General features: G+C 39.4%; 1 protein-coding gene across 1 annotated transcript in view; it reads left to right on the top strand.

Moving 5' to 3' along the window:
- LOC126183340 (MMS19 nucleotide excision repair protein homolog) overlaps positions 1 to 13156 on the top strand; it is a 232206-nt gene that overhangs the window by 98150 nt on the left and 120900 nt on the right. The window lies entirely within an intron of this gene.

A 13156-nucleotide genomic window follows, 5' to 3' on the forward strand; every position in this document is an offset into this window, starting at 1 on the left:
AATTTTCATTGCACAATTTCTCATTCTCTCACATGTTGGTGCCTCTCCTTCTCCATTTTATATGAGGGATGTTCAAAAGAAAAGGTACAAAACAACACTGTGGGTATAATTGATATAATTGAAGTCTTTATTCAAAAGTAATCACTGGAGACCAGAGCACAGCTGTCGCATTTGGCCTTCAGTTCATTGTCTGTGTTAAGCGCTTCTCATTAAGAGCTTTTTTTAGCAGACCAAACACATGGGTGTCACAGGACGACATGTCTGGGCTGCAGGGCGGATGCTCAAACTGCTCCCACTTGAATGTGGCTCATACACTTTGTGCGACCACAGAGACATGTGGACACACATTATCATAGAGCAGAATCACTCCTCCTGTGAGCAGTCCAGGCCAGTTGCAGTTAATGGACCTGCATAGGCTGCAGAGTGTCTCGCAGAACATGTCACTGTTAATCGTTTTTCTGTGCACGATGAATTCAATGAATATTGACCTCAGACATTGAAAAGACATTGAGCATCATCTTGCCTGCTGAGGGCATAGCTTTGAATCTTTGAGGAGGATATGCACAGCCACATCGGCTACTACATTGCTGTCCCTAGATGTCTCACTACATTGTCCTAAAGTGGCATAAGCAAATTTAAACTGATTTGGTTATTATAATGTTTTGTACCTCTCTGTTGAGCACTCCTTATACATTTCTCCTTCATTTCTGCCAGTATAACTCAATTCATTACCTATTATTTTCTGACAACTTATTACTGGTACTCTGAAATATAAGTCTCTGCCATTATTTGTTAGTTATTGCTGGAAAACTTGTATCTGAATTTAATAAATTATTTATGCAGAGTGTTAAGATAGCATATTTTCCCCTATAGTGGCTAACATTTACCCTATTACAACTTTTTTTTCATATTTACACAAGTGAAGCAACAGCATAGCATTTCCAAAGAATGAAGTTTCAGTGTCCACTTACTAAGAGTTTGTCATCTCTATGTGTGGGGCATTTGTATTTCAAAGATTGGTTGTTATAATTTATAGTGCACTGTCATTAAGGTCTGCTATATGTGTGTATGGAAGATTAATTTTAAAATGAGTAATATCACGTATAGTAAAATCTGCTCTTACTTGGAATAGCAGATATATTTCATACAATTTTGTGCTGTGTGCTAATGTATCAAAGATTTTAAATTCCACTGCTGGTCCTTTATGTTCGAGCATATTAGAATTTTCTTATGAGATGATGGTTTGTACTCTGGAGTTGGCATACTAAGACTGGCAATGGCTTCAAAAGAAGATATGTTACTGTATTTGATGAATGTCACAAATTGGGTGCATTGCAGCAGTAGCAGGAACTGTCTGGTGATATTTTTGACTGTGATAGTAAGTAGAGAAATGTGAGCATATCATGTATGTGTTGTTGCTCTGTCTCATCTTCCTCCTCACTCCCACTCCCCTTCCCCTTCCACTCACATTCCCTTTCCTCTCCCCCTCCTCCACTCCCCCACCCCCTCCACCACCCCCCCACCCTCAACTCACACCCACATTCCACACTCTACCCTCCACTCACACTCACCCTCCACTCACACTCACACTCACACTCACCCTCCACCCTCCACTCACACTCACCCTCCACCCACACTCTCATCCTGAGCTCCACCATTCTCATTTCATTTTGTCACTATTGCTACCATCTGAAAGAAGTTGTGGTTTTTTATGTTTGAGCTTTTCACTTTGGATGTCTTGTGATTAGTAATTAAAGCAATACCACTAACAATAAATAATCAACGAATATATTGAATGAACAAAATGATTGATTTGGAAAGCAAAAGAGATATATGTATCCATTGTGTTCTAGTGTGCAGCTTGTCTGTGTAGCGCGAGCTTAGAGAGAGAGAGAATGAATATGCATCCCTTCTGTCAGTTCCCATAACAAGAGTCATTCTTTAGTGTCGATAACTCAACATGGACACCCTCCACTGTAGTATATGAAACACATTCCTCATTTGTGATTACAAGCAGTGAATTTCCCGCAGTAGGTGTAGCAGTATTATGGCTGTAAAGGAGTGTCACTTCAGGAAAAACTAACATAAAGTATAATAGTGCTGCAATGAATTTTGAAATGGCAAGTAGTACAGTCTTTGTGTGACATGACAAGAGTAATATAACTATGCCAATGAGTCTCTAGTGGCTGGAGAACTCTCTCGTAGCTATAATGGTGACTGAGGCCTGTTGTTCACAACATTAAGAATTTCTTACAAACATGTCAGGTTGTGTTAATTGCTGTACTGGAACAGATGTGTCCCCAAAGAACAACTCATAGCAACGTGCAAATAATAGCAGAGTACTTCATTTTGATTACCACCACTGAAAACTAGGATTCAGTTTCCCACCATAACTAAGCATCAATGGCGATGGGTGGCTGGAACACCATTTCCATTAACACTCAGGAATTAAAGTCTCCCTCCTCCACATAGCATCTTCACTCTACATTGTCAGAGGCCTTAGAGACTACATCAGACAGTGATCAAACCCAGTACATCATGATGTGTAAGAAACATGGTGTGTTAAAACACTGGTGAACACTTTCTGGCAGAATCAGTTTTAAATGGAGTTTTTTGAAGTACACTACTGATTTTTCAGAGTTGGTAGGTAAGGTTTGATACTTTTTGTGGACAGCAAAATAAAAATGCAGCCATTGGAGGTGAGTCTCTATAATGAAGACAGATATTACCAATAAGTGTTAGCTATTGAAAATTACAGTTTTAACTGGCAGAATGTATATTTTCTGAAGACTCTACAAAGGGTACTAGTAAAGTTTTGTAATACAGCTTTATTTATATAATTTTTTCATGTAATTTCTGCCACATTGAATACACGTCTCCATCCTCTGAAACGAATCCCTTTACCAGTTCTCCCAAGTTTCTGCAGGGAGTAAGGCACATTTGTTGTTCCAAGCCCACGAGAGGTCCTCATCACTTGAAAACTACACTCTTTTCAACTTCACTTTCACTTGCACAAACAGTATAAAGTCACAAGGAGCAAGGTCTGAACTGAACAGAGGCTGCTCAAGAAGTTTTCCTGATAGCTATGGGTGTGTTGTCATCATCTTCAAAGACCCAAACTTTGTTTTGCGTCTTAGATAGCACATGATAATAGCACAGTAAAGTCTCGTGACCTATCATGATGTTATTCATGTACTGAGATTATCCCTTAGAAAACTTCTTTAACATCTCCTGGCACCAAGTCACACTTTGTGTCATCGGCCTTTCCGTCAGACGTCCGTGCGGCATCCAGAGACGACAAAATTTCTTTACTTACAAATGATCATGCAGAGTCGAACAAATTACAGGTGCATTTAGCCCTAGCCCCTCTCTACTTACAGATCACTCATCTATCTCTGTCTAGCATTTTCCTCACAGCATCGATGTTTTCCTCTGTAACTGATGACTGATTATTGAGACCTTCCCGTCCTCTCAGCGTCCTGTAGAGTGAAATTTCCTCTTTGGAATTCTCTGTACCACCTGAATATAGTTTTACAATGTGGACATACATAATCAAGTGCAAGAGTCATTTCTTCAAAGCACTGGTCCATATTTAACCCATGCGCAAAGTTGTAGTGCAGAACTTCCCGAATCTCAATTCATGACCATGATGCCATAGCAAGCATTTCAAAATAACCCTGCTAGGGAACGACTGTGCCCACAGACTTGGCACAGCGGCTATAATGCAAGTATGAAGTATTCTCAGAACACAGCAACAACCAGCATCCTGCAACTTAATTGTTGTGTCATATTGCAAAACATTCCTAGTATCCTTAGTATATTTTCTCACTTAGTGATTTGTATCTAAAGACTGCAAAGTTTGTTCTGAATCCTAATACATTAGTATGAAGCTGGTATTTGTACAGGTATCATTGGTGATCTTGCAACTCTCGAAGAATGAAGTTATAATGAAATCTAGACCTTTTGCTGCTTACAGGTGTTGATAAATATCAACGGGGACAGTTGAAAAATATGTGCCCCAACCGGGACTTAAACCCAGGACCTCCTGTTTACATGGCAGATGCTCTATCCAACTGAGCCACCAAGGACACAGACGATAGTTCAACTGCAGGGACTTACCTCTGGCACGCTCCCTGTGAGACCCACACTTTCCAACCTTCTGTCCACACACTACAGTTTTAGTGCCCCTGCCCACCATACTCATTACTTGCGGCAGTCAATCTACCAATTCCCATAAGAGTTCGTGCATTTTGAGTACATCCACACTGAAGACGATCATTGGCCGGTAAGCCTTATCTATATGAAGCTGGTATCTGTACAGATATCATTGGTGATCTTGCAGCTCTCGAAGAACGAAGGTACAATGAAATCTAGGCCTTTCGCTGCTTACAGGCATAGGTAAATATCAACAGGGACAGTTGAAAAATGTGTGCCCCGTTGCTATTTAGCAATGCTCATAGGCAGCGAAAGGTCTAGATTTCATTATAACTTCATAATACATTAGTGGCTGGCTGCCTTCCTATGGACTTAATATGTATCTCATGATGGCTTTTTAATTTGATTCTGCCTAGTCTACTCACACTATAAAAAATTCTATGATACTGTCAATTGGCAGTTATATTCAGAGGGAATAAACTTGTTTCTAGTCACTAATACATACATCTGTGATAGTGCAAGAGGAGCTTGCAGAACAGAACAAGATTGCCCTTGGGCTCTCTTCTTTCAGCCCAAGAACTCGGTTCCATAAAAAAATTATGGGCAGAGCCAGAATGGACAGGGAATGGATGGGAATGTCATTTCAAGAACCCAAGATGGCCTTAGGAGGGTAACCCTAGCTGCCTGGGATAAGTTTTAGGTGGACAATAAATAACTCATTTTTTACAGTGAGACTTCCTCGGAGATGGTCATTGAAGTCCAAGACTAGATTAATATTCTAAATAGTGAATGAACTTAATGCAATGCTCTTTTGAAGGCCAAGAATCTCAATGAAAACTGTAAGACTTTGTTCTGTTGATTTCTACAGATGAAGACAATTGATGCAGTAACACAAATTCCCTGAACGATATCCTTCAAATGACCAGCCTCTCAATGAAACTACTGAAATAACCCAACATTATGCTGGCACATCTAACATCCAAGAATTAATTACAACTAACTCATGCTTTCTTCACCTCACCAAATCATCAAGTGCCATTTTTCAGGTCTTTAATCATAGGAATTAAAGTGTTCAGGGTACCTTGTATGTTTGCTTCCCTTGTATTTAGTGTCGTAATTTAACTGTATCACTCACATACATAGTTAAAAGCTTCTCTACTATTGTTAGCCATAATGTAATATTGCAATGTGATTGACTCCTGCAGAACATTTAATCATCTGCCATTTTCAGGTCATGCCAATTTTTTAAGTACAGCTACTATTGTATCTCCAGTTATCTATTCCAAGAAGTATTTTCACTTTATGCTAACTGCTAATCACTAATAGTGTGTGCTGCCATCAAACAGTTTATTTGCTGCTGATATGTCTTTCCACCAAAACTGTTGCTTGTGCTTTTAGTGATGATCTCAGTATTCATGGAATTACACTTTCTACAGATTAACAAATGATTTCTGTCAGGTACAGCCAGTGAGCTCAATACCAAATTGGAGAGATAACTACACGAATCAGAACCGTGGTGCGTGATGTCACAGTTGCCCTGTTAAACTGTGGCAAGGCGTCAAATTGTTCTGATACAGAGAAAAAATATAGTTACCGTTTATGTACGCTATATGACACCATGTGTGTTTAGTTCACCGTTGGCTATTGCCTCATACCTTCTAACGCTTCCCCGCAAGATCAGTTTTGCAATTGCTACGCTGTGTTTAGATACATAATTTCCATATTGCTGCTAAAGCTGCTGACAAATTATGCATCTAAAAATGTTTCCTATGTGCAAAAGATTTTTTGCTTTCAATTTTTGCATTTTATTTCCTGAATGATGAAACTATGAAAAATTTCTTATTGTTGTGGTCTTCAGTCCAGAGACTGGTTTGATGCAGCTCTCCATGTTACACACTGTCATGTGCAAGTGTCTTCATCTCCCCGTACCTACTGTTACCTACATCCTTCTGAATCTGCTTAGTGTATTCATCTCTTGGTCTCGCTCTGTGATTTTTACCCTCCACACTGCCCTCCAGTACTAAATTGGTGATCCCTTAATGCCTCAGAACATGTCCTACCAACCGATCCCTTCTTCTAGTCAAGTTGTGCCACAAATTTCTCTTCTCCCCAATTCTATTCAATACCACCTCATTAGTTATGTGATCTACCCATCTAATATTCAGCATTCTTCTGTAGCACCACATTTCAAAAGCTTCTATTCTTTTCTTGTCCAAATTATTTATTGTCCACGTTTCACTTCCACACATGGCTACACTCCATACAAATACTTTCAGAAGCGACTTCCTGGCACTTAAATATATACTCGATGTTAACAAATTTCTCTTCTATAGAAACATTTTCCTTGCCATTGCCAGTCTACATTTTATAACCTCTCTACTTTGACCATCATCAGTTATTTTGCTCCCCAAATAGCAAAACTCATTTACTACTTTAAGTGTCTCATTTCCTAATCTAATTCCCTCAGCATTTAATTCAACTGCATTCCAATATCCTCGTTTTGCTTTTGTTGATGTTCATCTTATATCCTCCTTTCAAGACACTGTCCATTCTGTTCAGCTGCTCTTCCAGGTCCTATGCTGTCTCTGACAGAATTACAATGTCATCGGCAAACCTCAAAGTTTTTAGTTCTTCTCCATGGATTTTAATTCCTACTCCGAATTTTTCTTTTGTTTCCTTCACTGCTCGCTCAATATACAGATTGAATAACATTGGGAATAGGCTACTACCCTCTCTCACCTCCTTCCCAACCACTGCTTCCCTTTCATGCCCCTGGACTCTTATAACTGCCATCTGGTTTCTGTACAAATTGTAAACAGCCTTTTGTTCCCTGTACTTGACCCACGCCACCATCAGAATTTGAATGACAGTATTCCAGTCAACATTGTCAAAAGCTTTCTCTAAGTTTACAAATGCTAGAAATGTAGGTTTTCCTTTCCTTAATCTATCTTCTATGATAAGTCGTAGGGTCAGTATTGCCTCACGTGTTCCAACATTTCTACAGAATCCAAACTGATCTTACCCGAGGTCAGCTTCTACCAGTTTTTCCATTCGTCCGTAAAGAATTCGCATTAGTATTTTGCAGCCGTGACTTATTAAACTGATAGTTCGGTTATTTTCACATTTGGGATTGGAATTATTGTATTCTTCTTGAAGTCTGAGGGTATTTCACTTGTCTCATGCATCTCGCTCATCAGATGGTAGAGTTTTGTCAGGGCTGGCTCTCCCATGGCTGTCAGTAGTTCTAATGGAATGTTGGGTACTCTCAGGGCCATGTTTCGATTTAAGGTCTAACAGCGCTCTCTCAAACTCTTCATGCAGAACATCGCCCTTGTATAAATGCTCTATATACTCCTTCCACCTTTCTGCCTTCCCTTCTTTGCTTAGAACTGGGTTTCCATCTGAGCTCTTGATATTCATACAAGTGGTTTGCATTTCTCCAAAGGTCTCTTTAATTTTCCTGTTGGCAGTATCTATCTTACCCCTAGTGAGATATGCCTCCACATCCTTACATTTGTCTTCTATCCATCCCTGCTTAGCCATTTTGCACTTCTTGCTGATCTCATTTTTGAGACATTTGTATTCCTTTTTGCCTGCTTCATTTACTGCATTTTTATATTTTATCCTTTCAGCAATTAAATTCAATATATTTTCTGTTACCCAAGGATTTCTACTAGCACTCGTCTTTTTACCTACTTGATCCTTCACTGCCTTCACTATTTCATCCCTCAAAGCTACCCATTCTTCTTCTACTGTATTTCTTTCCCCCATTCCTGTCAATTGTTCCCTTATGCTCTCCCTGAAAGTACCTACAACCTCTGGTTCTGTCAGTTTATCCATGTCCCATCTCCTTAAATTCCCATCTTTTTGCAGTTTTTCAGTTTTAATCTACAGTTCATAATCAATAGATTGTGATCAGAGTCCACATCTGCCTCTGGAAATGTCTTACAATTATAACCTGGTTCCTAAATCTCTGTCTTACCATTATATAATCTATCTGAAACCTTCCAGATCTCCAGGCCACTTCCATGTATAAAACCTCCTTTTGTGATTCTTGAACCAAGTGTTAGCTATGATTAAGTTATGCTTTGTGCAAAATTCGGCCAGGTGGCTTCCTCTTTCGTTCCTTACCGCCATTCAATATTCACCTACTACGTTTCCTTCTCTTCCTTTTCCTACTCTCGAATTCCAGTCACCCATGACTATTAAATTTTCACCTCCCTTCTTTATGTGAATAATTTCTTTTATCTCATACTACATTTCATCAAACTCTTCGTCATCTGCAGATCTAATTGGCATATAAACTTGTACTACTGTGGTAGCCAAGAGCTTCGTGTCTATCTTGTCCAGAGCCGACCACTGTGGCTGAGCAATTCTAGGCGCTTCAGTCCAGAACTGCGCTGCTGCTACGGTCGCAGGTTCGAATCCTGCCTCGGGCATGGGTGTGTCTGGTGTCCTTAGGTTAGTTAGGTTGAAGTAGTTCTAAGTCTAGGGGACTGATGAATTCAGATGTTAAGTCCCATAGTGCTCAGAGCCATTAGAACCATTTTTTTCTTGGCCACAATAATGTGTTCACTATGCTGTTTGTAGTAGCTTACCTGCACTCCTATTTTTTAATTCATTATTAAACCTACTCCTGCATTACACCTATTTGATTTTGTATTTATAACCATGTATTCACCTGACGAGAAGTCTTGTGCTCCTGCCACCGAACTTTACTAATTCCCACTATATCTAATTTTAACCTCTCCATTTCTCTTTTTAAATTTTCTAACCTACCTGCCCAATTAAGGGATCTGACATTCCACGCTCCAATCTGTACAATGCCAGTTTTCTTTCTCCTGATAACGACATCCTCCTGAGTAGTCCCTGCCCGGAGATCCAAATGGGGGACTATTTTACCTCCAGAATATTTTACCCAAGAGGATGCGGTCATCATTTAATCATATAGTTAAGCTGCCTGCCCTCAGGAAAAATCACGGCTGTAATTTCCCCTTGCTTTCAGCTATTTGCAGTACCAGCAGAGCAAGGCCATTTTGGTTAGTGTTACAAGGCCAGATCAGTCAATCATCCAGACTGTTGCCCCTGCAACTACTGAAAAGGCTGCTGTCCCTCTTCAGGAACCACACATTTGTCTGGCCTCTCAACAGATACCCCTCCATTGTGGTTATGCTTACAGTATGGCTATCTGTGTCACTGAGGCATGCAAGCCTCCCCACCAACGGCAAGGTCCATGGTTCATGGGGGTTCATGATAACGATAAAAATGACCATGAAAAATTTCTTATTAAAATTACTTAATCAGACAGGTAGCGAACTTCCTCACAATAACACATGTGAGGCAAAGTGCATTTCTCTCTACATGTAACGAGAAAAGTTTTGTACGGATCATTAGGCAACAAAACTGCTAAACCATTGCTTTGTTGCTAATTTCAGCTGCTAAAAGGGGAAAAATCTTTAATGTTAAGCTGAATAACTTAACAGACTGTTATGTTAATAATTGAGAGGCAATAATTTGAGAAAAGGAGGAGGTAGTCAAATTAGTAACATGTAAGCATCAATTTTCATGTCATACATTGCCAAATTAATTAGCTTCCCCAACCTGTGCCTCATGCCAGAATAGTTATCCTGCGCAGTAGCTGTTGCTTTTAATCTAATATGAAGCTATACACTAACAATACTTGATATTAACTGTGACTCGTGGATTCCTTGATAGTCAATGACCCAGACTAGTGTATGCGTTTTGCCAATTACATTGGCTTGTTCACCAATGTAACAACAAGCAGTATTAATAAGTCTATCGTAAAAATGGTTTGAGCTTAAGGTAAAACTCACTAGAGCAGAACGAAAGCATTTTTCTGTGTGCTGCACTACTTTCAACACTGCTACTGATGGTGAAACAAATAACCTCTGTCAACCTTCATAGTAAAGGCAGCTGTATTTGCCACAAGAGTCTTGCAGTAAGTGTGATCATTTGGGCACATTTAAAGAACAGTAATAAGCTCTTTGCACGCAGCACATCTTGTGTGGTGTGGTTGTCTTCAGTCCTGAGACTAGTTTGATGCAGCTCTCCGTGCTACTCTATCCTGTGCACGCTTCTTCATCTCCTAGTACTTACTGCAACCTACATCCTTCTGAATCTGCTTAGTGTATTCATCTCTTAGTCTCCCTCTACGATTTTTACCCTCCACGCTGCCCTCCAATGCTAAATTTGTGATCCCTTGATGCCTCAAAACATGTCCTACCAACTGGTCCCTTCTTCTAGTCAAGTTTTGCCACAAACTTCTCTTCTCCCCAATTCTATTTAGTACCTCCTCATTAGTTATGTGATCTACCCATCTAATCTTCAGCATTCTTCTGTAGCACCACATTTCAAAAGCTTCTATTCTCTTCTTGTCCAAACTATTTATCGTCCATGTTTCACTTCCATACATGGCTACACTCCATACAAATACTTTCAGAAACGACTTCCTGACACTTAAATCTATACTCGATGTTAACAAATTTCTCTTCTTCAGAAACACTTTCCTTGCCATTGCCAGTCTACATTTTATATCCAGCACATCTTAATATTGCATAATCTTTTTCACATTATATCCTGATATTATTTATTATACTTTATCCAGGAGTTCGCTTAGTAGTCCTGAATCAAAAGCCTCAAAGAACTAGTATCATTACTATCATCAGTGAACGTATCACTTTGCTTCTTATGGAATTTGAATTCATGAAAACTGAAGGAGCTCATTTTCTCAGTGTCATCTACATTACTCTTGTCACTTGCAGTAACATTGTTCTTGAGCAACATTATTCTCAGAGTCGGCTAGAACAGTAATGTGGTGGGATTATTGTTCCAACCAAACATAGAACTGATGTAAGAAAGAAAGAGTTCTAGATGATCTTGTGAGAGTTTGTACGTTAAAAAATACTTTAGGGGTTCAGTATCCCAAAACAGAAACTCCTGGGACGGATTTCTAATATCATGTATGCACATAAAAAATCCCAGCACAAATGTTTGTCGTGGTGTACTAATGCACACACCATCAATGCTTTATGTTTGAAGGAAGTTTTCTGCACAGCAAAGAAAATTAGTCCATAATTTACATTTTCAGCTCACAAAGATTGTTTGAAGCCCTTAGCATGAACATTGCTAGAGTTGCACTCATTAAACAGTTTATCAATAATTCTGATGAAGTGGCAGAGGCATCTGAAAATCTGGGTGCTGGGAACTCTCTAGAAATTCAATGGCATAAGCAACACTGGAGCTCATTGTCTGGGCTGCTAAGAGACTTTCATTGTCTTATTGTAAAAATTCAGCATCAATAGTTAGAAGAGTTCAACGAGGCTTGCTACTAAGATTAACAGGGGCGTAAGGCCATACCCCGAATGATGCTTTGGGAAAGGGGAGCCTTTTACTGGTTAAAGAAAGGCAATCAAATGGGAGTAGAGTACGAAGGATGCTTGGAACTGAGGCCAGTTTGAAAAGGCAATAAAAGATCGCATATTACAACTGTGCAACTGAGGAAGAATGAATGGGGCACTTCGGACACTGACGGGAGAATATATGAATTTCTCCCTAACACCAGGGAGAGATTAAAAATGAGATTTCTTAACCCATCAAGTGGATTGATACATTACCTGACTGGCCATTGCCCTTATGCCACATATCTATACAAAATCAGAAGACAGATGAGTGATAGCTGTGCCTGTGGCAGTGTGGGCACTCCGGAACACGCATTGTGAGGCTTACACTCTATGAAGATGAAGATGCAATGGGTAATGGATGTCAGGTATTAAGGATATGGAATCCCAAAGCTGCACTGAGGAGTGAGTCGACCTGGTGCGTCTTGGAAGGCCAAGGAAGACTTCACGAGGCATTCAACCATAAGTCATCATGCTTCCATCCAGGCTAGACAATGTGCAAAAGATTGAGGTTGGCGACCTCCAAGTGAAATACTGTCTCCAGAATCTATATTGCATTAGTGCAAGTGATTATGGAAGTGCGGACTGTAAGAAGTAACAGTGATGGATGGAATTACTCGCTTCAATGGAAACGTTGCTGATGTGCTGCCCAACACGCAAGGAATCCAGCAGACTATGGCTGTTGACCATGGTACCATGAGGGCGGATCCAGTAGTGGAAACAACAATGTACAAGTTAAATGCACCAAAATAAATGAAAAAAGAGAGAACCAATTCTAGTGTTTGTAGTAGATTAGTAACTGGGTAATTGGTTAAGGGTTTTAATGTAGTTTTGTAATAGTAGTAGTAGTTGAAGTTTAGTCCTTTTTTTTAAATCTTTTTTTTTAAGAAAAATTAAGTATCAGAAATAAATAATTAATACATAACTTATAACTATCCAAGGAAATGTGATTTGTATGGCCTGTTTTAGCTTTTTAGATTATAAACTGTAGTTATGAAGAATACATAAATAAATTCAGAAATTCACATGTAAACCAGAGACTGAATTGGCAGATTTTAAAGATTCACACTCTTGCAGATAATGTAACTTCCAAATAAAGTTCCACTTCATATCTCCAGCTTCACAGTTCATAATTTTCTTTTCATTTGAAGTATTACGAACTAATTTCAGAGTAGGGCATGTATAAAGAATTGCATGAACATTACTGTCATTGGCAGGATGTTTGAAGTAAGGGGCAAAATTTTCGTGATTCAGTGAGCACCCAAGATTTTTCAGTGTCTGAATGTTGACAGCAGTGCCATGACATGTCACTGACCTCATAAGAACAAATACAGAAAACAGTTCCAGTGTACACACTCTCACAGTTTCAGCCATTACATCTAATGACATTTTATTCACAACTAAATATGCAGTTGTGCATTTAAACTTTTCTGTATATGGCACCATCTGAAAAACTTCAGTAGCCAGTTCTTCATCTATATTCACAATGTTGCCCAGATCATTATAGCCTGCATGCACTTTTTTTATTGTTCCACACAAGTTGCTTCCTAATTGACAAACTATCAAAAATAAGTGCACACTCT

This window comes from Schistocerca cancellata, chromosome 1 (assembly GCF_023864275.1).
Source record: "Schistocerca cancellata isolate TAMUIC-IGC-003103 chromosome 1, iqSchCanc2.1, whole genome shotgun sequence".
Classification (NCBI taxonomy): domain Eukaryota; kingdom Metazoa; phylum Arthropoda; class Insecta; order Orthoptera; family Acrididae; genus Schistocerca; species Schistocerca cancellata.